This window comes from Myxocyprinus asiaticus, chromosome 28 (assembly GCF_019703515.2).
Source record: "Myxocyprinus asiaticus isolate MX2 ecotype Aquarium Trade chromosome 28, UBuf_Myxa_2, whole genome shotgun sequence".
In the NCBI taxonomy this organism is placed as follows: domain Eukaryota; kingdom Metazoa; phylum Chordata; class Actinopteri; order Cypriniformes; family Catostomidae; genus Myxocyprinus; species Myxocyprinus asiaticus.
Window position 1 is genome coordinate 6802036 of NC_059371.1, and position 24029 is coordinate 6826064.

Here is a 24029-nt window from a genome sequence, read left to right on the forward strand (position 1 = left end):
GGGAAAGTTGCATGTGAAATGTTGATTCTCTCACAAATGCTTATTGGACAACCAGTTTAGACAATATATATTTTTATGTAGAGGTAAAACAGGTGAAATTAGACGCAGAACACATTACAGACATTATATGAACATTACAAAACATTCCAGAGAATTTAACCACATTATTCATTTATGTCAGTTGTTCAATTGCAAGTTATGTATACATTATATTGGTAACACTATAAAATAAGTTTCCATTTGTTAACATTAATTAACAGCAGTAGTTAACATGAAATAACAATAAACATTACTTTTACAGCATTCATTAATCTTGGTTAATGTTAATTTCAACAGTAACACATTTTTCAAATCAAAAGTTGTAATTGTTAACATTAGTTAATGCACTATGAACTAACAATGAACAATAGTATTTTTATTAACTAACATTAACAAAGATTAATAAATGCTGTAAAAATACATTGTTAATTGTTAGGTCATGATACCTTATGCATTAACTAATGTTAACAAATGAAACTTTATTATAAAGTGTTACCGTATACCATACATATTTGTTAAAATCCTTCTTTGTTCATTGATTAATATATGTGTCAAATGCTTAACTACACAAGCAGGCAATGCATACATATGTACATATCATCCTTGTTCAAGACTGAAAAGGCACAAACTGTTAAAACAAACAAAAGATACATTCTTAAATTGACAGTCAGGAAGTTTTACAAATAACAATCCATAATGTGAGATATAAATACAAGGCAAACGAAAAGTGTTATAGAAAATCCAGTGTGAGCCATTAGCCATCACTAGTAAATTTAACACAAATTAAGGCACCAGTATGTCTGCTAGTGTCTCATTTATGAAATCATATTTTAGTTTTAGTTGCCATATATCTGGCAAAATCTGGGTTGTCAAACATTGGTTTGGGAGTCATATCTGTCCACTACTATGTTGCATATTAATGGCCCATACTTTTATTTTTATGCTGATTTATAAACAGCCTTATGGCACAGTTGGGTCTAAATGATCCCAACACAGCTTACTATACAAGCAAACCCACACAAACCCAAATCTGTGTTGTGAAACACCCACTTCTGAAGTACAACCTTTTAAAAAAAAAGAAAAAAAGTTTTTAACCAAAACAGAGATATTTAAACCAACTGGACTACGAGAAACATGAATTCTGACATTTTGGACCACGTGGACACAAATGAAGACACTGTAAACTTGGTTTATATTTGTTTGCCTGCTTTTTAGTGAAAAACGTTTAAATGCATGAGAATTAATGCAGTATGAGGGACACAAAAGCAGTTCAGATCTGTTCCCTTTAGTCCTGAGAGGTCAAGTGCTCTAGAAATGGGGGGGGGTTGTTACGGGGCAGGGCTTGGGTCTTTATCATGGGGCAGTGGCTGCTCCGGGTCTCCCTTCCTCAATGGTAAAGGTTTCCTTGGATCATTTGCTCAGGTTATATATATATATATATATATATATATATATATATATATATATATATATATATATATATATATATATATATATATATGAGTATGTGTGAATAGCCTGCAGAGAGTAAAAAAAGCCATTATTTGAATCTGGCTCTGTTCCAAAACCTAGTGAGCTGCCTATATAGCGAGCATTTTAAGGCATCAAAGGCACGCTCCTGACACAAAGACAGTTCCCTTTGTTTTAGATAATTACTCTGCCTTCTAAGATACCTAATTTTAGTTGAATCTTTAGAAAAGGCAATCCCCTTATGCAATGTGACAAGTTCAGTGAAAGAAAATCGATTTCAGATGGTGGATGAAGTGAAAAAATATTGATTATAATTAGAATACACTGAATACTCAAAAGTATAGATTAAAAGTTATTATTTTATCTTTAAAGCGATTTCATCACACTAAAACCATGTTAGCATGTATAATGTTTACATCTTGTGACTATACTTTTGAAACAGTGAGTATTTTAACATTTATGGATTGGCCCCTTTCACTTCCATTGTAAGTGCCTGACTGTGACCGCAATATTTGGTTACTTATAAGTTACTTATAAGGTTCCATTACAGTTGGGATGCTGCCTCAGAAAGCACACTAGGGGTCTGTTCCAAATCTTTGAGAGCTTCCTCCGGAGACAGCACTTTAAGACATCACAGGCACACTCCCTACGCTAAGGCTGTACCAAAAGGTAGGTATCTTAATTATGCTGCCAACTAAGATATCTCGTTTTGGCCAAATTCTAAGGTAGCATCGTATGTCTCCTTCCCCGGGTAGGTGATCCCAGAATACACCGGGATGAGCTCCACGGAAAAATAAATCCAAGATGGCAGACGAAGCGAGAGAAATTTAGATAATAAATAAAAGTTTAATATAATACAAAAACAATATTTTACCCAAAATGTGTGTGTGCTGTGCATATTTATGCTCATTAGAGGATTGCGTCATTTATATTGCGTCACCTGTATTGAAATCAGTTGCGAGTCGAGTCTCACACGTGCTGCTGACGCGCGGAGCTGCCGCCTATGTAGAGCGTTCCAAATCGCTCTCTTATGAGGCATCGTTTCAGGTAGGATGCTGCCATAGAAGACAGCTGCCTATATAGGCAGGACATATTGAGGCAGCTCACATGGTTTTGGAACAGAGCCTCTGTCTCAGTAAACCAACTCAGTGAGCTCTTGTATGGACACTTAACCAAAGATGACTTCACAGGATTTAGTAGACTGTGTGACTTCATAAGCACAGCGCATTTCTGAGTAGCTGACCCCACCCAGAACAAAGATGATGAGGCGCAAGCCGCTCCTGAGATCATCTGGAGAGCTGCCCTTCTTCTGCCGGGCACTGACACGGGAATAATAAAAAATGTCTTTATGCACAGTAATGTGCAAAAGTATTCAGCACATTGGTTTATAAAAAACAAGTCTTAAGATGGTTATTTTACATCTGTATCTGCTTTAGTGTGTCAATAGGATATATGAATTTTAGATTTCTAAACATTGCTTTTGCAAATAGAAAAGAAGTAGGAAGAGGAGTCCTGCAACAGATGATATGATGGTATAAAGAGGCAGAAGCAACTGAGACAGCCTAAATACACTGAACTGTGGCAAGTTCTCTAAGATGCTCAGAACAACTTTGAAAAACGGTGCACAAGTGTACCTAGGAAAACTGGTGGTGTTTTAAAAGGCATAGGGTGCTCTACACCAAATATAAGTTTTGTTTTATTTAGGTTCTGTCACGGATCCTTCTGATCCACCTGCCAATTTCACTCAACCCTCTCACTCTTCTGAGTACTGATCACCCACACCTGCCTCCAATCATTGCATCAATCAACCCCTCTATATAAACCTCACTCCCCTTCCATTCTGTGTCTGGTCTCAACATTGTGTATTGTCAGTGTTAAACACCATAATGATTCCTCTCCAGTGACTTTTCCACTCCAAATGTTTCCGCTCCAGTGTCCATCTCCTCAACGCAAGCTTAGTTGTTGCAAACCCTCCACCTCAAGGAAAGTCACCATCTCTATTAGCATTAGTCTTCATCATGTAAACTATCACCACTGCAACCCAGTACTGTCACGTCATCACTTACCTGTTGTCTTTGTGTGTCAATAAATACCTGCTTGGGTTCAAACATCATCCTTGAGTCTGAGTATACGTTACAGGTTCACTGTTTTATGTTTACATTATTTCTGACAACATTCTCACTTTACAGCATTTTTCACAAGTGCCTAAATTTTGCACAATAATGTATTTCTTCAGGTTGGCACTAAGTGCACATTTGTAATAAGATAAACTATTATTATATGAATGATTTATATTTGAATTGAGCTGTTGACAATGGATGAAGAAAACATGTGTCCATGTCAATGGCCTCAGAGTAAATAAGAGTACAGTTGAAGTCAGAAATTTACATTTAGGTTGAAGCCATTAAAACTCATTTTTTAACCATTCCACAGATTTAATATTAGCAAACTATAGTTTTGGCAAATCTACTTTGTGCATGACACATAATTTTTCCAACAACTGTTTAAAGACCGATTGTTTCACTTTTAATTGACTATATCACAATTCCAATGGGTCAGAAGTTTACATACACTAAAATAACTGTGGTTTTAAGCAGCTTGGAAAATTCCAGAAAATCATGTCAAGCCTTTAGACAGTTAGCCAATTAGCTACCTGTGGATGTATTTTAAGGCCTAACTTCAAACTCCGTATCTCTTTGCTTGACATCATGGGAAAATCAAAAGAAATCAGCTAAGACCTCAGAAATAAAATTGTGGACCTCCACAAGTCTGGTTCATCCTTGGGAGCAATTTCCAAACACCTGAAGGCACCACATTAATCTTTACAAACAATAGTACATAAGTATTAACACCATGGGACCATGCAGCCAACATACCGCTCAGGAAGGAGACTCATTCTGTCTCCTAGAGATGAGTGTATTTTGGTGTGAATAGTGCAAATCAATCCCAGAACAACAGCAAATGACCTTGTGAAGATGCTGGAGGAAACAGGTAGACAACTATCTATATACACAGTAAAACGAGTCCTATATTGACATAACCTGAAAGCTGCTCAGCAAGGAAGAAGCCACTGCTCCAGAACTGCCATAAAAAAGCCAGACTACAGTTTGCAAGTGCACATGGGGACAAAGATCTTACTTTTGGAGAAATGTCCTCTGGTCTAATGTAACAAAAATTATACTGTTTGGCCATAATGACGATTGTTATGTTTGGAGGAAAAATGGTGAGGCTTGCAAGCCGCTGAACACCATCCTAACCGTGAAGCATGGGGGTGGCAGCAGCATGTTGTGGGGGTGCTTTGCTGCAGGAGGAACTGGTGGACTTCACAAAATAGATGGCATCATGAGGAAGGCTACCCAAAAAGTTTGACCCAAGTTAAACAATTTAAAGGCAATGCTACCAAATATTAACATAGTGTATGTAAACTTCTGACCCACTAGAAATGTGATGAAAGAAATAAAAGCTGAAATATATCATTCTCTCTACTATTATTCTGACATTTCACGTTCTTAAAACAGAGACTAACTGAACTAAGACAGGGAATGTTTTCTCCGATTAAATGTCAGGAACTGTGAAAAACTGAGTTTAAATATATTTGGCTAAGGTGTATGTAAACTTCTGACTAAGTAATTTTGTGTTCAGATACATTCACTTCTAAGGGCAACTTACACTGACAGTGATTAAAATGCTGGAGGTTGCATGGTCTCTGTGCCGCTGGTTGCTAGTAGGCGTTTCTAATCAACAGCCGTATCCAACTGTACAATATCAGGCAGATCATGATGTGAACTTCACTGTCTGCACTCCCACTGGTAGTCGCCACATTGCGTTGCTGGGCATTTTCATAAAGTTGAACTCAGCTCAGCTTAGTTGCATCACCAATGGCTGCTGTCAGTGTGAATGTCCCTATAAATTATGACAGTTACGGCTCGTTTCTGCAGGTGTGGTTTGGGCTTCAGCTTAATAACCTTGCAGACCTCTACAATGTGCACAAGGCAAAAAAAAAAAAAACACAATAGCCCAAAGGCCAAATCTATACCCTTTTCTTACCTCACAACTCTGAGGGCCCAGCTGAACAGAAAATGAAACAATGACCAAAATTGACCCACATATATAATAATAATAACAATAATAACAATAAATTATAATAATTTAAAAAAATATTTAAATTAGGGCTGTCAATCGATTAAATGCTTTTAATAGAATTAATCGCATACCAATATTTACTGAGAAAGGCCCCCAAATAAAGATAATTTAGTGAAGATTTAAATATAATAATATATATAATAAATGTTATAGTGCAGATAATTCAAATACATTACATCATATACAAATATTGTAGCAGAAGAAATGTGAACCATTTAAACAATACAAAAGCACTGGTTTCATTTCAATATCATTGAACATAACCCTATTATTGGCCTGATTCCATCTGAACTATTTTTCATTGTTGGTCTTTGTACTCATGTGTCAGACAGACCCTTTTGAGCGTTTCATTTTAGCTGCATTGCATGTCACTAATTTTCAGCATCTCAAGTCACAAATGTTGTTTGTGTTTTAAGATAAGTTTCAAGTTAATTGTAATTTGAAACTTTGAAAATGTGTCTCTAGAGCCCTGCATTGTTGTGCTCGGTTGCTTGCTGCTCTTGTTCTTTTGATGAGGCATGTTGACTGTACAGCTGGCGTGCTGACTGCCCCCTACTGCTACATATTCATAAAACATAATGGTGGTACATCAAGCTTGAATTGCTTCGATGGTAGGAACTAGTGATGTCAAAAGTACCGGTTCTTTGGTACCAAGTTGATACCAAAATAAAAAAAGATCCAACGATACCAGTGTTTCCGCAGTACCGGTAGTACAGAGGACCGACTCAATTCGGTACCCGCACGCTGTCTATATGACACACAACTGCTTTCAAATACTCACACGCCTATTTTAACATGTTCTCTGTTACTTCTATTACACTGAAATGGACAATTAATCAAATTAAAATCGTGACGTCATAGAGTGATTATTACATCGTGAAAGGCTGAAATCTTAGTCTGCATTCAAGCTGTGTGCTTTAAAGTGAATGTGTGATACAGACCGCTCAAACACAGGAAACTCCACAGACATTGAGAATCATTTGCGTTGTATGAGATGACAAAGCAGAGCACCAAACCACTGTGAAGCGCACTGTGAAGCAAATGTAGACTACATATTTATATAATTAAATTACAGCATTTGTGCTTTAACGATCACATTGGGCAATGTAGCGAACTGTTTATCCAGAGAAGTGAAGCTTCTATGAAAAACACACGTCAAAATAAAAGCTCACGTAAAAATACAAGCACAACTGAAAATAAAAGCTAGATGCCTGAACTTGAAGAAATTGTGACGAAAATAGATTACAACTGTATATAAAAATGTAATATTCACAGTAGTACTACTACTGTAGTGATGTGTTTGTTTGTAGCATGCTAGCCTGCTTAGCATTGCTTATTCCTCTACGTTCATTGTTTTAACCTTTTAAAGGATTTTTTACCTTTTTTAAAAAAAGCCTTTTTACCGCATGCTTAATTTTTTTCTGCTTTTCTATCGTGTTTGTTACTGCACGCACACGATTTCTTTTCTTTTTCTTTCGTTTTTTCCCCTCGTCTATACGCATTTTGACTGCGTGCATTTGTTTTCTCCTCTGTTTTACATGGATTATTGCATCAATCTCAAACCTCTGCTGATCAGGAACCACCACAACAACAGCAAAAAATTGTGTGAGAGATTCAGATCGATCTCAAACCCTCGCTGCTCAAGAACAACCATAACAACTAGAACAACAAACAATTGCGGTAAGTCATGGCATCCGCTCATATTATCGCTTCATGCATTGCATGCCACATGTTTACCATAACTTCTTCCATCAGCAGTGATGGATTCATGTGAAAATGTAAGGAATTAGTCGGGCTGATGGAGAAGGTTAATGAGTTAGAGGCACACATTCGAATGCTAGTGGAGGTCAGTGAGAAAGAGAAGCCGGTAGATACTGTTTCGGTTGCGTGCAGAACAGCAAGTGACACATACACTTTGGTTCCGGCTGAAGAGCACACGCAGCAGGGCGTTTGGGTAACGTCTCACCGGCAAAGCGTCCCCACTCAGTGATGAACCCACTGAGAATCATGTTGAAAGTGCCCTTGTTATAGGAGATTCTATTATAAGGAACGTGGAAATAGAGACTCCAACCACTATTGTTAAATGCATTTCTGGGGCTCGTGTGTCTGACATCAGATCAAATTTACAAGTGCTGGCTAATGCTAAACGTAGATTTTCTAAAATTGTTATTCATGTCAGCACTAACAATGTCCGGCTTCGTCAGTCGGGGATCACTAGAGATAATGTTAAAAAGGTGTGTGAACTTGCAAAAACTATGTCAGACACTGTAATATACTCTGCCCCCATCCCTGCTCATTGTGGTGATGAGGTTTATAGTAGATTAGTGTCACTGAATGGCTGGATGTCTGAGTGGTGTGCGAAGAATAGCATAGGATTTGTAGACAATTGGAAGAGATTTTGGAGTAGACCTGACCTGCTAGAGAGGGAAGGTGCCGCTCTGCTCTCTAATAATTTGTCTAATAACCTTAATAGTGATAGTATTTGACTAACTGGGGCCCAGGTCAGGAAGCAGACAAACTGGCTAATCCGAACATCTGCTAGCTGCCTTGAGATGTCACACAGGTCACATAAACTACAACAGAGAGGCTATATCATCTAGATATCACATAGAGACTGTGTCTGTTCCCCGAACTACCAAACACAAACCCCTCACTAAATCATCTAGAAAAAATATGATTAAGGTAAAACTTGAAAATAACCAAAAAAATGTAAGACAAACATCATATAAAGTGTCACATGGCGCCAGGCAAGCTCTGCGCACTTTGCTAGTTTTAACGCTATTAATGTCATAAACCGGTGAGATTCGATACACTCTATTCCATAACTGTTCTAGGAAGACAATATGTCAAAGAATTCAAAATCCTCGGGCTCTGGAGACATTAAAAGACACTTACGTGCTCAAGCTGACACCCCCAGAGCCAGGGAGCTGATTTGGTCGGAGAAGTAAAGGAAATTCGGCGAGAATTGTTGAACATGTTGGCAATGCTGACGAAGGTCATTGCTGACTTGGAGGATCTTGCTGTAATATGTATATCGATCAAATTGGAGGTGGTTACAAGAGTGGGGGATGTCAAGAAACAGATTGATTATCTGGAGTCATCGGAGAGGGAATTATCTGCTAATCCGCTAGCAACCAAGGTGGATTTGGAGCGTGTCTGGGAGAAGTTGGAGGACTTAGAGAACCGTAGTCGGCGGAATAACATCCGAATTGTTGGAATTCCTGAGGCCAAAAAGGGTCAAGATATGGTGAAATTCCTGGACGGGCTCTTTCCGAGTCTGCTCGACATAACAGGCCATAAGCTGGAAATCAAGTGAGCTCATAGGGTTCCGGCTCGGCAATCCGCTGAGGGAGACAAGCCTCAATAAATTCTGGCCATATTTCTGAGATCATCCGATAAAGATATCATGTTACATGAGGCGAGGTATAAAGGAAGGCTTTCTTGGAAGAACCACAGCATTTTTTGTTCCCATACTTTGCAAATTCAACAAGAGAGAAACGTGATCAATTCAAGGAATGCAAGAAACTCTTACATCAACGGAAGGTCGCTTTTGCAATTATGTTCCCCACCAAATTGAGAATAGATGCTAAGGATGGCCGCAAAATATTTACATGTCCACAGCAATCAATGTCCTTCATAAAGTCAATGGAGTAAATTATTTTGTGGTACTCACATTGCAGCCGAGTGGATTGACTAAATGAACATTCACTTGACTGTCCGAGGAAAATGAGTGCCTTTTTTTGTGCTGGTTCCGCCTAGCGGCTGGAGTTTGTTTTGTGGATTAACACACCTTCAGGACAGTTACGTGGATAAAACTACACGTTCTTTGTGTTTATTCCACCTATTGGCTGGAGTTTGTTCTATAGATTATCTTTTGTTGTGTAATTCTGTCTCACCAAAATTAGTATAGAAACACTGTACTTGAGCAATCTGATGGCAAAGTTGTTGCAGGGGCTCTCGTTGGTTCGGGGGGAAATTTGGGGTTTGATTGGTGCTCTAATGTTGGAATGTGGTCTTTATAATTAAATTTTTTCTCATATGTCAAAATGTCAGATGTTAATATGAGCGGATTGTCTCTCTCCACGTGGAATGTGAATGGGTTGGGGCACCCCATAAAAAGAAGGAAGGGTATTAATCTTCTTAAGCGTAAGAAATATGGTATAGTGTTTCTTCAAGAAACACATATTTCCCTGCATGAAGCTGAAAAATTTGGGAAGATATGGGGTGGACGTGTTTTCTTTAGTGCTGGCTCAAGTAAGAGCAGGGGAGTCATTACACTGATAAGTAAGCATCTACAATTCAAATGTCTTAAACAGACAAATTAGGAAGAGTCATTATTGTTTTAGCAGAAATTCAGGGGCAAAGTCTTATTTTGGCTAATATCTGCGCACCTAACTTTGATGATCAGGGCTTTTTTTATAGATCTTGAAAGTATGCTGCAAGCCGCTGGCACCCATCATGATATAATTTTGGGAGGAGACTTTAATCTTTTGATGGACTCAGTCCTTGATCATAGTGAAGCAAATGTGTGTAAGCCCCCTAGAGCAACAGTGACGCTTCACAGGATGTGTAAAAATCTTGGTCTTACAGATATTTGGAGACTTTTGAACCCATCTAGTAGGGACTATAACTTTTTTCAGTCCATAAGATTTACATTAGAATGGATTTTTTTAATATCTAAGTCCATCATTTCATCTGTTGTTGATTATTTAATTGGAAACATTTTAGTCTCAGATCATGCCTTGGTGAGTTTAGAGGTGTTGCCACATATGGAGAAAAGGAAATCATATAGTTGCCGCTTTAATGTATCCCTTTTGCAAAATCCTGAATTCCAACAAATGTTAAAGGCTGAAATCAATGTTTATATGGAGACCAACTGGTCCTCAGTATCCTCTGTGGGCATGGCTTGGAAGACACTTATAGTGGTTCTTAGGGGCCAGATCATACAGTATGCCTCATTCACCAAAAAATCCAAAGCACAAGAACTCGTGGAGTTGGAAGGGAATATTAAAAGTGCCGAGACATCTGATGGCATCTGAGAATTGACCTGATTACTATTTTGTCACAGAAGGTGGAGTTTTGGCTATTCAGGGCAAGACAGTCATACTTTGAGTTGGAGGACAAGGCAGGAAAACTTCTGGATAGATATATAAAACAGAGAGAGTTTTTTCTACCATTCTATCATGATCTCTAGTTCCACATCTTCGTCTATTGATGAAGATATTAGAAACTTTGTGGAACCATAAGAACTTCCTAAACTGACGGCTGAGCAAATAAATTCTCTTGATTCTGAGATAACCTTGGAGGAGTTTGGCTAGGTAATTAAGGCCTTGCCTACAGGCAAGTCTCCGGGGCCAGATGGCTTTGCCGCTGAGTTTTTTAGATCTTATGCTACAGAACTGGCTCCACTATTGCTAGAAGTTTATACAGAATCATTAAATAATGGAAAGCTTACGCCAATCATGATGCAAGCTCTGATCAGTCTGATTCTTAAAAAGGACAAAGATCCAAGTGAGTGTAAGAGTTACCATCCAATTTCCCTGATCCAGCTAGATGTTAAAATATTGTCAAATATTTTGGCTAACCGATTAAGTAAAGTTATGACATCTCTTATACATATAGATAAGCTGGGGTTTATTCGGGGCCATAGCTCTTCTGATAACATTAGGCATTTCATCAATATCATGTGGTCAGTGGCGAATGTCACTTGATGCCGAAAAGGCATTTGATATGGTAGAATGGGATTACCTTTTAAAGATTTTGGAAATGTATGGGTTTGGGAATACTTTTATTGGTTGAATTAAGTTACTTTATAGACACCCGGTAGCGGCAGTACAAACGAATGGATTAATTTAAGATTATTTTACTCTGGATAGGGGCACCCGGCAGGGTTGCCCTCTTTCCCCATTATTGTTCTGTCTTGCCCTGGAACCATTGGCAGCTGAGATAAGAAAGGAGGATGATTTTCCAGGGGTGGTGGTGGGAGGTGTGGCACATAAGCTTTTGCTTTACGCAGATTATATTTTATTATTCGTCTCTGACCCTACTAGATCTATGCCTTGCCTCCACAAAATTATTAATTCCTTTTCTAAGTTCTCGGGATATAGAGTTAATTGGTTTAAATCTGAAGCTTTGGCTCTGACAGCGTACTGCCCGGTAACAGATTTTCAGCTGGGCACCTTCCAGTGGCCCAAAAGGGCATTAGGTATTTGTTATTCCCAGCAAATTTGTGTGATATAGTTAGAGTTAACTTTAACCCTTTAATAAAAAAGTTTTTCGAGCGATGTGGGCAGGTGGGCTTCATTACATTTATCTATGGTTGGGAAGGTTAATGTTATTAAAATTAATTGTATTCCAAAATTCAGCTACCTGCTACAGTCTCTCCCTACAGATGTCCCCCTCTCTTATTTCAAGCAATTTGATAGCATAGCATAGATTCATTTGGAATGGTAAACGTCCCAGATTACATTTCAGTAAGTTGCATAGGTCGATTGACAAAGGTGGGATAAGCCTACCCAAGATTTTGTTTTATTATTATGCATTCAGTCTCAGACATTTGGCTCATTGGTCACTTCCACCTGAGAGAACCCCTCCCCGGTTTTGTATTGAACAGGAAGTTCTTGCCCCTATTTCGCCACTGCAAAGCCTTTCTATCAAACTAATCGGAGAAGTTAAGTTACACCCCGTTATCTCGCATTTGCACTCAAAATGGACAAAAGTGTCCAGAGTGTTTAATTTGGAAATGTATTTAAATGTTGCCTCGAGCATTTGGGTGAACCCAAAATTATGTAATAATAAGTCCCCTTTCTGCTGGTCAGAGTGGATTGTGAGGGAGGTTACTATACATTCGGTGACCTATATGAGAGTGGAGTGTTGAGATCCTTTGAAAATTTGGTTCAACATTTTGGGATTCCCAGATCTCAGTTCTTTAGGTATTTACAGCTGCGTCACCTGCTCTGTACTATTTTTGGGAGTAGCATACACCCCCCTAAAGCGGAAGATACTCTGGGAGTGGTGATTACTGCTTTTGGAAAAGGTCATGAGGCATCAGTGTATTACTCCCTGCTAATTCAGAGTCTGGGGGATGGAGCTTTAATTCAAGAGATTATGGGAGAAAGATTTAAACTTGGTATTGGAGGAGGGAGTGTGGGCTAGGAGTCTAAATAGCGTCAAGTCTGCATCTAGAGATGCAAGGGTGTGCCTTATGCAACTTAAGACATTACATTGATTCTATTGGACCCCCTCTAGATTGTATAGGCTTGGTCTTAAAGACACACCCTCCTGCTGGCGATGCCAATCAGAAGTTGGAGATACAACCCATGTGTAGAGCCGAGGAGGGCGGGGCTGGGCTGGAATGAGACACACCCGGTCCCCAATCAGCCTGATGGGGTGCGCGAGGGATAAAGGCGGCCGGGGACGACAGTTCGAGAGAGAGAGAAAATTGCAGGCAGCTGTACTGTGTGGTTTTGGTTGTGTGTTTTGTTTAAATTGTTTATTAAATTATTATTTATATTATTAAGCCGGTTCTCACCTCCTCCTTTCCACTGTGAACCCCCTTACACCATGTTTTATTGTGGTGTATTAAGATCCAAGAATTTTGCTGAAGGTTCAGAGTTTTATGTGTGACTTACTGGGCACTCAAATTTCATTTTGCCCCAGACTCTGTATTTTAGGTGATGGGGCGGTCATCAATATAGAAAGGGTCCAGTAATGTCCTTCAGGTGGGATAACACCAGTCTCTCAAATGACTTCATGACCACAGATGTCAGAGCAATGGTCTGTAGTCATTAAGTCCTGTGATTTTGGTTTTCTTTGGGACGTGGATGATGGTGGAGTGTTTGAAGCACCAGGGAACTTCACACTGCTACAGTGATGTGTTGAAGATCTGTGTGAAGATGGGGGCCAGCTTGTCAGCACAGGATTTTAGACAAGTGGGTGAAACACTAGCTGGGCCCTATGCATTCCTTGTCTTCTGTTTCCATAAGACCCAGCACACATCCTCTTCACAGATCCTATGTACAGGTTGAGTAGCAGGAGAGGTGAGGAGGGGGGTTGCAGGAGGTGTAAATGTTTGTGTGATGTGAAGGTCGGAGCTGGTGTGGGGTGTGAGACTGGGCTTTTCAAATCTACAGTAAAATATATTCAGATTGTCAGCCAGTTGTTGATTCCTTACAGAGTTGGGAGATGGTGTCTTGTAGTTGGTAATTTCCTTCAGGCCTCTCCACACTGATGCAGGGTCGTTAGCTGAGAACATGTTTTTCAGCTTTTCAGTATAGCTTCTTTTAGCCACTCTAATCTCCTTTGTCAGTCTGTTTTTGGCCTGACTGTACAATACTTTATCCCCACTTCTGTAAGCATCCTTACAGAAGTGGGGCTAAAAAAAATACAAAAATAAAATTGAAATTACAATACCAACTAAGCTCTTAAAAGAGGTATTCCCTGTAATCTCAGAACCTCTTCTTAATATTATTAACTCCTCGCTATCTTTAGGATATGTCCCAAGAAACGTCAAAATGGCAGTTATCAAACCGTTTATTAAGAAGCCACAGCATGATCCTGGACAATTGGCTAATTATAGGCTGATTTCAAATCTCCCATTTATGTCAAAAATACTAGAAAAGGTAGTATCCTCCCAACTGTTCATTTCTACAGAGAAATAGTATATATATGAACAATTTCAGTCAGGGTTTAGGCCCCATTACAGTACAGAGACTGCACTTATTAGAGTTACAAATTACTTGCTCTCATCATCTGATCGCAGCTGCATTTCTCTTTTAGTACTTTTAGATCTTACTGCTGCCTTCGACACCATGGATCACAACATTCTCTTGAATAGGCTTGAGAATTATGTAGGCATTTGTGGACTTGCATTAGCATGGTTTAGGTGCTATTAGCAGACCGCTACCACTTTGTCTGTGTAAACGAGGAATTGTCAAATCAAACAAAAGTATGGAGTGCCACAGGGATCAGTTTTAGGGCCTCTGCTTTTCTCCTTGTATATGCTTCCCCTGGGAGATATTATCAGGAATCATGGAATAAGTTTCCACTGTTATGCCAACGATACCCAACTTTATATTTCTTTGAAACTCAACGAAATTTCACAATTCTCCAAATTAGCAGAGTGTATCAATGAAATCAAAGATTGGATGACCAGAAATTTCCTTCTACTCAATTCCGACAAAATAGAGCAGGGCTCCAGACTAAAAAATGACTTCGGAGCCATTGGCTTCTTAACTGACCCCTTTAGTCACCAAATCATATAATTGCTCAATTTAGATTGTTGTTCAGAAACAAGATAGAAAGCAGAAGGAAGACAGCTTATAACCCATTAATCAGAGGTTTAATAAACAGTATATATAGTTGAGAATATACGCAAGTTTGCATTCCCCTTTTGTCTCATCAATGTTTACACCCCTTTCATAATTTATACAAATATAAGAGATAATTTTAGTACTGCCATTCAGAATCTACATAAGCAGATATTAACATAAAGTTTAGTATGCATATAATAGTGTGTTGCCTTCTTGAGCATCAATGTTTGCACCTTGTGTAATAGTTGTGTATGAGTCCCTCAATTGTCCTAAGTGTCAAAAACTTGATCTCATATATATATATATATGAAGTGGTGTGGGACTTTTAATTATAAAGAAGCCCGAAATCCACATTGGACTCCTATTTTGAAATGTCTGCGCTCCCAGTTGTGAACACACTGATGGATGATTCACTGAGAAAGTGACTCTGATTCAGACTGCTAACCTGAGCACCTGAGTTCGAACCCCCAGTTCTTTTCAGGTGATTCATGAAAAAGACCCAGATCAAAAGAGTAATTTGGTCATGACTCTCTCGCACTGGGTTTGTTGTTGTTGCGTGCGGTGCAGCGAGCTCATCACAACAGAATGGGTGAAAAGCGGCTCAAGATACACTGGTGGTGCGCGCTCTGAAGATGTATTCAATAACTCACAAGATGATATCTGACCGCACATGAACACACACAACCCGAATCACCAATGGAGACTAGATTTTAAATTATTATCGCAATCAATTATTTATGGTTGCATTTGCGACCATTTTAGTCGCAGTCTGGAGCCCTGCAGAGGTACTAATTATTGGACCAAAAACCTCTCAAAATAAACCGCTAAAATATAATTTGACTCTCAATGGATGTACTGTTACATCGTCCTCTACAGCAAAGAACTTAGGTGTTATATTTGATACCAATCAGTCCTTTGAAAATCTAATTTCCAATGTTCGTAGAACAACATTCTTCCATCTCAAAAATATTGCTAAGTTACGACACATGCTCTCTGTTGCTGATGCCGAAAAAGGAATTAATGCATTCATGACCTCAAGACTAGGTTATTGTAATGCATAACTGGGAGGACCTCCTGCAAGTTCAATAAATAAACTTCAATTGGTTCAAAATGCAGCAGCCAGCATGCTGACTAGAACCAAGAAATATGATCATATTAGTCCCATTTTATCATTGTTACATTGGCTACCTGTTAAATTTCGTATTTTAAAATTCGGTTAACTGCGTACAAAGCTTTGAATGGTTTAGCTCCGCAGTACTTAAGTGACCTTCTACTATGCTATATTCCATCACGTTCATTACAATCACAAAATTCTGGCCTGTTAATAGTTCCTAGAGTATCAAAATCCACAAAAGGAGGTAGATTCTTTTCCTATTTGGCTCCCAAACTATGGAATAGTCTCCTTAACACTGTTCGAGATGCAGACACATTCACTCAGTTTAAGTCTAGACTAAAGACTCATATATTCAGCCAGGTATATGCCTAATTTATCCATCAACTCACAATTAGGCTGCTTTAGTTAGGTCTGCTGGAACCAGAAACATTTATCATAATCTATAACTTTGCAATAAATTGAATGGCATCTATGCTAATATTATTCTATTTGTTTCCCTGTATCAACCTTGGGATTCATATCCCGAGATACCAGAGCCGGCCAGATCCAGCTCCGTTCCTGCTTGGTGTCGGACTCCACTGCTAACGTGTCACTGAGTGATGATGACTAAATTCAGCCGGTGCCAGCCAGACATCACTTCAGTCTATTACGATGGACTTCAGAGGATGAACTGATGCCCATAAGACATGGGATACTTCATATGAGACTGCCTTAACCTTGGACTTAGAATAGACCTCACCGAAATGACCTGCTGGTTGAACTATGATGCACGTCACTGATCTTTGCCTGCATCACCTTGGTTTAATGATGGACTACACTTTTAAAATGTAATACATAGACTATCAATTAATTGCCAACAAAAGCCTTCATCAGCCAACTAACAAAAGACAATGCATCTATGTGAACTCCTGCAGTTAATCCAGGATGAACTTCAAAGACATTAGTCATTAATCTTACAGTTCATACAAAATCTTTGTTTAAACACTGGCCCTTAACACTTAGTTTACTCATTTTAAACCATGACTTGCACTGCACACAAATAACTAATATCGGCATTATATTCATGCTGTTTAGCCAGAGGGGAACTGGCCCCCACAGTGAGCCTGGTTTCTCCCAAGGTTATTTTTCTCCATTAACCAACATCTTAAGTTGTTTTGTGTTCCTTGCCACAGTCGCCTTCGGCTTTCTCTCTGGAGTTCTAAATACAATAATTATTTTATTATTTATTTTTATACACAATTTAAAATCATATTTAATCAAACTACACAATAATCACTCTAAGACTTTATAGATATTACAGTTTCATTTTCTGTTAATGCATGATTTTCTGTAAAGCTGCTTTGAAATGATATGTGTTGTGAAAAGCGCTATACAAATAAAAATGACGACTTTACTACCACTAATAAATAATGATGAATATAATAATAATAATAATAAAGTTACAATGATAGCCCACTTTAATCTCTGAACAGCAAGTTGATTTTTTTGTATCAACTCTAGACTAAGATATACAACTGCATGCTGTAAAAACATCTTAAAGGGATAGTTCACCCAAAAATGTCATTGTTTACTCACCCGTGTTGTAATAACCCCATATGACTTTCTTTTTCTTAACATAAAGGGAGAAATTGTGAAAACATATTGTGCTCAGTGATGTCATACAATAACAGTTTATGGTGACCACTTCTTCAAGCTTCAAAAGCATGCAAAAGTATAATTCAGAAGTCTAATAAATTATTCCATGAGACTCATGATTATTATGAAAGCATACGATGAGGTTTGGTGAGACTTTGGGGAAATGTATTAATTAGTGAAACTGCTGACCGTGTATGTGTATCTAATGTGTATCTAAAAAAAGGTCCACCACAGCGATACTAACAAAAGAACACAACACAACTGCACACAAACCAGAGAACTGAACTAACTAAATATGTCTGATGAGTTTGTAGTGGGATAACAGATGCATTTCTATGCCCAGACTTATTTGTTTGAAACAGAGTATTCAATCAAACAGAGAGATAGAGGAGGCAGGAATGTCTGTCAACTCTCCTCCATTCTGAACCAGTGAGCATTTGTGACAGACCTCCGACTGTAGAGAGTGACACCTCATCGAAAATATTCTTGGCCAAAATCAAGTTTTTATCCAGCTCATGAGATGCTGGCTTCAATATACTGTTAAGCGAATGTTTTTGGACCGGTGCCAGTTCACAGTGGGCGGAGATACCCGGCACGATGCCAAAAATAGAAACCAAGCAATCGACAAAAATGCATCTAGTCTCTGATTACAAACTCATCAGACATATTTAGTTAGCTCTGTTCTCTGGTTTATGTGTAGCTGTGTTGTGTTCTGTTGTTAATATTTCTGTGGCAGATGTGTTTTAAGATAAACAAAACGCGTTCTCGCTTGGACGCCCCATTTTGCCGTTTGAATGCCCCATTTCGCTATTTCATGCAGCTCTTGTGCAATCTCATGAACCCGCAGAGGAGAGTAACGATCGGTCAACAGTTTCACTAAATAATACATCAGATTTCGTATCGTATGTTTTGAAAACAATCGTGAGTCACATAGAATAATCTATTAGACTTCTGATTAATACATTTGCATTCTTTTGAAGCTTGAAGAGGTGGTCACCATAAACTGCCATTGTATGACTTCACTGAGCACAACATTTTTTCACAATTTCTCCCTTTGTGTTAAGAAAAAGAAAGTCATATTGGGTTATTACAACAGGGTGAATAAACAATGACTGAAATTATTTTTTGGGTGAACTATCCCTTTAACTGTGGTTTGATTGGATCAGGCTTCATCATAAGGATGAATATCACATTTATAAATGATTTGAGATGGATGACTAAATTGTTAGTGTGAATGAAACTTTCCAGCCCTACCTGAGCCGTTCCATGCAGATGGGCATTCAGACTGATGCGGCCAGTCTTTGGCGTCCAGTTTGTTTTCGATTGCGTCCTACCATTCACAAACACACACACAGATTAGAAGTACACAAAGCTGATCATTTCAAAACTCACATAAGCATGGTTCTCTTGCTTTGTCAGAATTTTAAAAAATACGCTAGTAAACGGGCTCAATGAGGATTTGCTGCAACTGCGAGAATACCTTGCAATAATTTTGAAGGCATCAGAAAGAATGGATTGAAACAAACCAATCAGTAATGATTTGCATTGCACAGCTAGTTTTTTTGTAATGAAAAAGTAACATTTAATTAAAAATATTAATACTATTCCTGGCACATGCATACAAAAATAAATAAATAAATAAATAAATAAATAAAACAGATCTTTTTTTTTCTTCTTTTTTTGTGGTGGGGCCAGTAAAAACACAAATATGAACTAATGGCCCAACTGGATCAGCAGAAAAAAAATCCTTACAGTTGAGCCCTATCATTGCTTACTAGGCTTCATTAAAGTTACATTTACTCTAACATAATTGTGAATGTTCCAACTACTGTCCTACTGTTAAACCAGTTTCGTGTGTCTGGCATGGCTATGTTATTAGTGTGACACTCTAGTGTTCACTCTATCGTGACAAAACCCAACCGAACTATGCTGCATGGACCAGTTCTTACCATAGAAATACCAGTGGGCATAAGCGACCGCACAGTACAGAGCCTATGCCCAGAGTGGATCCAATTGCTGGACAGCACTGCATAAACCACACAACCTGTGTGACCCATTTCAGATCAACTAATCATATAATCATATGAAAAATATTATGCATGTAATTGAGCTGTATTTATTGTGCCATTTACTGCTAACAGGGATGTAAAACAGTCTGATCTTTGGATTTCTGAGAATATGTTAATGGCTTTGGCCCTAAGCAACACATATAGCATGTATTGTGGTCTCATTCCAGCACATTATACTCGTAAGCCAATATCCATTTCTATTGTGTGTGTGTGTGTGTGTGTGTGTGTGAATGTCTATACGCATCATATTGCATGAGTTTCCCGTAATCTTGAAAATACAGTGACCTCATATAGATCAAGAACTGATGGCCCATATACAGAGGTGGGGTCTGAGATCTAAGTGTCACATTATCTGTCCAATCAGTTCTTGCAATACCTACCAAACCCTTTACCTGTTTTAGCTCTCTGCGAGCTTTCCATGTCACTCCGTTAATATTTCTGATCTTTTAAATGGATTTGAAGGTTTTATGGATTGATAAATCAAGGATTTCATCAGGTTTCATAGAGGTCCGTTTACTGGATCACAGAAACTTAAGTGTCTCAACAAAGTAAAACATGGTGACTGCAGGTGTCTGATGTTTATGAGTGAGTGTAACCCACCTCCATCACATCTTTGATGACAGGTGTCCAACGAGACACTTTATAAGTCTCTTCGTCTGAACGATCTCGCTGGGATTGTTTACGAAATGAAAACAGACTTGACTGTTGTGAGGAGAAATGAAGACGAAAATAAAAATGAATAACTCCTGAAATAGAAACTTATTTTAACAGCACTTATCACTTATTACCTATAGTTTATACTTTCATTTAAGAATGCCAAAATTACTTTTCTACCAAGTTGATACAAAAATACAAAAATTAAATGACACTATTCATTTTACAGTATTAGTAAAAAGCAGAAAGAGGGCAGTTTCTGATTGTTTTTTCACTGAGTTGGCCGTAATGTATGAACTTCTACCTCTACCAAACTCATTGTGGAGTATCCGTTATTATAATAAACTTTTCAATAACTGTAGATTGTATTGGAAGTATTGTACAATGCATTATAAATGCATTGTATTGGTATATGTATTGACGATTGGAATTTTGGTATTGTGACAATCCTACTTTCAATACTGACAAAAAAAACAGACAGCATCTTCCCTATTTTTAAAGGCACAGGCTACAAATGTAGCTTGTATTGCTTATTTGTAAGTCACTTGGGATAAAAGCGTATGCTAAATTAATAAATGTAAATGTACAAAAACTGCAGTACAATTAGGGCTGGGCGATATGTTGAATATTAACGATATAATCGCGTTATTTTTGCTGACAATGGAAATTTAACCAATACTGTGAATATCACAATTATTTTAATGTGATTTTATTTGGCCATTAAGTTTCATAAAGTAAACTAATTTCACGATCCTTCAGGGCTGCACAATTAATAAAAATAACATCAAAATGGCAAGCTGGTCATATGTGAGTATTAATCCACCAAAGGCTGCAATTTAAAGACAGATAAACATACTCTGTGTGCAATTCAGAACAAACAGGTGGTGCGCTGATCTGTGTGCATGCACATGGCGGTGCTCTCAGATCAGTTCACGTGCATTGTGAAATAAAAGTAATGCAGGTTCTAGCATTCGCACAATTCCAAACTTTAGTAACCGCTACAAGTTATTATACAATTTGACAAACGCGGCATCGTATAACTGAAAAGGAGGAGAGTACAGCGTTTCAGGAAATGCAGAACATTGTAAACTGTCAAGTACACCTTGCCTTTTCTATGACGAAATAAAAGCTCCTTGTGAAGTTGAAGTAAATAGGACAGAAATATATTATTTTTGTGTAACACAAATCTAATCAAAGAAATGGAATCACTGCGCTCTACTAGTTCAGGATGCATAGATCTATAAACTTTAAAGTAACAACAAAATGATCTGTACTCCATTTTCTCAATGTCTTTACATTTTATTTTATATCTCACAGAACAGGAGAAAACAGACGTTTCGACCTCATGGCCTTCCTCAGTGATCTAGGAGCTTTATACAGCTTTATATCATTCGTGCCATTGAAGAGATGGTAAGTCTATCCCTCACAGTCTCATTTTCATTCCCATTACAAATCAAAGATGGCTCTAGCGTGAATAAGGTGAATAATTTTGTAGTATGCAATGTTCAACTGGGTTTCAAAAATAAGTCAGTGAAGTAGCTTTGAACACCTTGTTCATTTAGAAAAATGTATTAGTAAAAACATATGAAAGTAAATAAAGTACTATGAATCATTGTATATGAAATATAAATATAAATGTGCATATAAATGAGAATGATTGAAGTTAATTTTGCCTTTTGTTTATTTAGTGAAAAACGAATTATTTTTTAACAGATTTTCATTTAATGCCTTTAAAATATTGAATATACTTGGCTACAATGGCTTTTTGGATGAAATGCTGATTTAAAAAAACACTTTTGAGCCATTTCAAAGCAAATACATAATTAGCGAGGTACATATCGAAAATCGTCAATAGTCTGAAAAATATCTAGATATAATTTAAGACATATTGCCCATCCCTAAATTCAATATGAATCACAAAAGTCTGTGGACTCACTGAGGAGATGATGGGAACTCCCAGATGTTTCCAGTTCAGGATGTACTCGCTCTCACCCTCGATCTTCACATGCTGAATCAGTTTATTCAGGTTCTCCTCGGTCATACCTGCTCATCACACACAAACACACTTTCAGCTGAAATATACAACAACAATAACATCCAGTTAATCCTCTTTTTTATTGTTGTTGTTGTTGTTGAAGGTGCACTAAGGGATTTTTTTTTTCATTAAAAAGTTCTACTCCTAAAGAAATGAATAGCAATTTTGACACATGTATACAATCATGAGGACTAACATGAGATGAAGACTCCAGTCATATCAATAACCTTATACAAGCTGTTTTATTCTACATGGTTAGGGTCCTCTCATGGGGCGGCCATATTAGAATCACACGACCACCTAAATAAATACTACTTGCTTAATGTCAGTAACTGCTCTGTTATTGGACATTTTCACTATTAGGTTACATTAATCATGTGTTTAAATGATGCTTCATCCCAACCTCTTGGCGTAACTGTAAGCCCAAGATGACAAACAAAAAAATGACTGAGTGCACCTTTAAGATGTCTGGCAATTTCCAAATGACAAGAACAAAGAAAGATTCGCCGTTAAGGCTAAAGACGTAGAGTAGAACGACACGGATCTTATCAGGGGTTTCATGGGGGTGTAACAACACAGGAAGTAATGTCCTCATGGGGTCCTTAACCTTCTGACCTTTAGCATCTGCACCTACAGCCAGATCCTATGTACAAAACAGCAATCAGTGACACAAGGAGACAAAGTGAGACATACTCTGACCAGAAGAGCCTAGAAAGAATTAATTAAACAATCCAGTCATAGTATGTTCAGGATTACCCCTCTTGAGCTGTGAGAGCTCAACCCCTGTACAATGAACTTTACTAATGGGTTAATTACTTCAGATTAATCAGCTATATTCACAACATAAACATATTGAAACTTACATCTGCACAGACAATGAAGCCAACGAATAGGTGAACTTGAACTGTTACCGCAAATCAGAATGTGTAAATACACTGTTCCCTATCTGTCACTCACTCGATGTTGTGTCGATGTAGTGACACTAGGGGTCACTCTTGGGAGCCCGAAACATCTCTGGTCTTTGATAAAAGTCCAATGAAAATTGGCGAGTGGTATTTGCATACCACTCCCCCGAACATACGGGTATAAAAGGAGCTGGTCTGCAACCACTCATTCAGATTTTCTCTTCGGAGCCGAATGGTCGATGCTCATTGAGCTGAATTCCCACGGCTGTTCATTCACATCTGCTGTATCTGACGGCGCATTTCAGCGGCTTCTCCCCCCTCTGCACTGGTGCACTGCAGAGAATGCCCCTGGGTGCTTTGCCAGAAATAAAAGAGTATATTCTAAAAAAAAAGAGTATATTTCTCTAAAAGAGCAGATCAGTACAAGGTCCTCCCATTCGGCCTGTCCTTCTCCCCTTGCGTATTCACGAAGATCGCAGAGGCAGCCCTTGCCCCGTTAAGGGAAGTGGGCATTCGCATCCTCAAAAATCTCAACGATTGGCTAATCCTAGCTCACTCTCGGGATGTGTTGTGTGCACACAGGGACCTGGTGCTCGCACCTCAGCCGACTAGGGCTTCGGGTCAACTGGGCGTGCACAGTCGGTGCTGACCTGT

The 24029-nt window shown here is 38.4% G+C and overlaps 1 pseudogene; it reads right to left on the minus strand.

Annotated features, from left to right (window-relative positions):
* Positions 1–2677: 2677 nt before the first annotated feature.
* The window catches only part of LOC127419361 (syntaxin-binding protein 3-like), a 54240-nt pseudogene continuing 32888 nt past the window's right edge, over positions 2678–24029 (minus strand).